This window comes from Rattus norvegicus, chromosome 1 (assembly GCF_036323735.1).
Source record: "Rattus norvegicus strain BN/NHsdMcwi chromosome 1, GRCr8, whole genome shotgun sequence".
Classification (NCBI taxonomy): Eukaryota; Metazoa; Chordata; class Mammalia; order Rodentia; family Muridae; genus Rattus; species Rattus norvegicus.
In genome coordinates, this window is record NC_086019.1 from 183,115,378 (window position 1) to 183,119,209 (window position 3,832).

Genomic DNA, 3,832 nt, shown 5'->3' on the forward strand with positions numbered 1-3,832 from the left:
AAAATTTGCTGTTATTTAATGGTGGGTAGAGGAAAACATGTCTGTTTGCCTGCCTACATATCTATCTACATACCTATAAGTCTATCTACCTACTTATCAATTATCTACATATTTACCTATCAACTAGTCAATCAATCAATCATCAATCTATCTCTACAGATATGAAAAGTAGACTATAATAAATGCACCAAAGGTAAGCCCAAAGCTCTCTAAAGCTGGACTTGGTAAGTTTTCTTCCAGATTGAGGGAGTGACACTGAGCCCTGGAAACCTAGTTAGCAACTAAATGATGAAAGAGACCTCACTGGAGTAGCTGAGAGTGGGGGAGGAGTGATATCTGTATATAGACCTACAGAGGTCATTAGGAGTCAGAATCTGCAGGACCTCAGAAGCCATTTTAAATGTTTTGGTTTTTTCCCAGAAGCCATAGGGAGCCACTGCAGAGGTCTGAGTGAAGTGGAGATATTTGACATGATCAAATTTGCTTGACAAAAGGCTCTTTCTGGCTATAGAACTCCTCTAAGCTCCCTGCCACTTGTCCCAGCCCTGAGCAGCCTCCCAGCCCAGTCTGGGGCCAAGCAATTACTTTGTCCTGGTGAGGACAGCCACAGTAGGTGACTGAAATCTCAGCCCTGTATTTATTGACTTTTGGCTGCTGTTCATAATGAACTCTCAGCTTCCCTAGGGGGGCTCAGTAGATTTGCAGAGAAAGTGAGGGAGGGGCAGGGGCTGCCGGGAGTGGATATGGGCTATGGCTGGTGCTCGGGTTTTCACATCTGTCTCCCTCAGTTCATGCCTGCTGTAGGGGGGATGTATTAGAATTCAATATACCTTGCTTGTCTTTTCCTAGAGAAGAAAGGCTGGTGTGTGGAGAATCAGGCCCCTTATCATTGCTGAAGAGAATGCTGCTCACATGAATTGCTGTATTAATAAGCGGGGAGAAGCAGAGTCCAGCTTTTACCCAGGATGTTTAATCTCTGAACTTCTGGCGGCAACTCCAGATGAATGGGCTGAGCTGGGCATTGCAGTCTCTATGCTCAGGAGATGAACAGGAAAATCTTTGTTCCCTTTGTCTGGGAAAAATAAAAGGTGAGTACCGAAAGGAATCTTAGTTAACATACTATAAAGATGGACACATCTGTGTCCATGGCTGTGCTACTGACAACATCCTAGATACAGAGTAACCCGAGCTACTTGTCAACAGGTGATTGGTGGACAAAGAACATAAACACAATGGAGCTTTCTTGAGCACTAAAGAAGAATGAAATTACGTCATTTGCAGGAGAATGGATAGAACCAGAGTGAATTGTGTTAAGCAAATTAAGCCAGACAATGACTACAATATGCCATGTTTCTCTCATGGATCCAATTCAGGTGTAAATATATACATGTGTTCACATGTGATAGGTATGTTCACATCTGACAGGAATGTAGGCATAATGTTTTGTATGGTGTATTTATATTAAGAATGGCTCATTTACACAGGAACGTAGAAGGAAGACTATGTGGGTGAAGAGAGGGGTCTAACGGGGAAGAGAGAGAGCAGAGCAAGAGGGGATGGTGGGGAAGAGAAGCCCAATGTTGCATGTATTCTGTCTTGTATATGCCATATATGAATGATGTGAAACACAGAAGGGGACTGTTGGTGAGGAGAAGATGGGGAGTGATAGGAGATGGTGGCAGGTGGAGGAGGCTAGTGGGTGAGGGGCAAATGTGGGCAAATTCACTACACATGCTTGTGAAAATGCCCCAATGAATCATTTTTGAGTATGATATGCAGAATATTTATCATGGTGGCTTTGGAGCGGCAATCCAAAACTCCATCTTACGCTCTTCTAATCAGCACTGTCCTTAGTCACAGTGGGCTCTGATGGATAGAACTTCTGAAAGAGTCAGTCTATTTGGCCCAACCAGAAGTGCCCGTTCAGAGAGGAAGCTGCCTCTGTTGGGACCACACTTACTGCTGTTCAGAGCTGAAGGCTGTCTTTTGAATCTCAGAGGGTATTTCCAGGACGGCTTTGGGTTGTTGACAAGCAAGAGGGACAGAAAATAAGTTACAAATGACATTATAGCTACTACTTCTGTTAATAGACACCTATAAGTGGAAACTAGTATATGTCAGGCCTGCTCTTTAGATAACAAAATGTATCTCATGAATTTTTATTGAAATGGCATGAACAAGGGACTTCCATGGCGCACTGACCACAATAGGGTGGCACCTGCCAGACTTTAGGTCCAGGTTTGTCTGGCTCTAAGACCAGGTTTGCAGCTACCATTGAACTCTTTCCTGCACCTTCTCTCTTCTGCCCAATAGAAGCATTTGCAAAGTGTCCCTAAGAGAGATTAGCCTGCTGGATTAGCTGGCTTTATTCAAGCCAAAGCATTCCTGAGGTTAGTTCTCCCACAGGATTGTATTTGGACTTGACATCTACCAGGGACTGATACTTATCTCTGTACAGACTTTTAAGCTGTATAGAACAGTTTGTGTAATCAGGGTCCAGGAACCTGAGTGGCAAGAATTACTTGGGGTCAGTTTCTTAGGGTGATGGACACAGGCCAAAGAATCCCTCAACCTAACCAAATAAATCCATGAACTTGGCAATGAGATGTTTCATTGCTCACAGCATCTTAAAGCTGTGTGGTGGTCCCAGTTTGCAGATAAAAAAAATTGAGACCCATTAATGGGAATTACTAGCTGAGGTCTCACACAGCAAGGGTGTGTTAAGGACAGTGGGCTCTCTAGGGCTCTTTGGGTAATAAAAGGCTGGCACCTGTCCACACATGGGAGAAGGAAATAGACAAGCTGTTCTTGCATACCTGGTTAAAAGAGTTTAGTTAACTTTTTTCTTTCCTTAATCTGCCTACCTTCCCAGAGCTTTAGAGAAAAAGCTCTTGGAAAAAAAAAGGCTCATTCTGATGTTTTATTAATGGAGACTGCTGGTGTTTCAACCATTTTAATTAGGACTGAATTTTACTGTATTCAGACCCCAGAGAGCATCAAGGGAAGAGAGCCACTGAGCAAACCTGAGGATCAAATGAAAAGATTAATTAAATATCAACACATAGGCAGCTTGAGGCTGGGGGGACCTGCAGCCCCTCCCCCCACCCACATGTGGATTTGGAGCAGGGCCCCTCCCCCTCACACACCTCCATATGAAGCAAGGAGGATCAAGCAGCACACAGAGGTGAGTTGCTTTATACTTAGGGAACATTTCAGTTTGACACCAGCCACTAGTTCTTCATCCAAAGATTTAGGAGTGGAACCCTTACTTGGGACACTGCTCCCCTAAATTTCCTTCAAGATACAGGTTCTGGCTATGTTCTCCTGTTAGTCCATTGGTGATTTTGTCCTGACCAGTGTGTTCTGGATACTGGTTTGGTACTGAGTGCTTTCCAGAAGACAACTAGCTTAGTCACCACAGCAATGCACTAAGAAAGATATTCTTACACCCCCATTTTATAGGCAAGGAAACTGAGGCTGAGGGAAGAGCTAATTTGCTTGAAGATTCACAGCTGCTAAGTGATAGAGCTGAAGTTCAAGCCAGGATTCTGCTCAGCCCATGGCTCTGACCACTGGGGAATTGGTGCTGGCTCCTGTATTGTGATCACAGATGCCCACGGTCCAACTTCATGTCCTCAAGTGTTAACCTCCAATGGGATCCCACTTTACCAAGCTGGCAGTTCTTCTTTATTCTGGCCCTGTGAAGCTCTGAGTCCATCATTGTTCTGTGAGCTGGTCAGCAGCACCACTGTTCAGATGTTTCCTCTGAGACCACATGCAAATTGCCTAATTTCTCCAGACTCCCGTTCTTCCTTCCCTGTTTGCTTTCTCA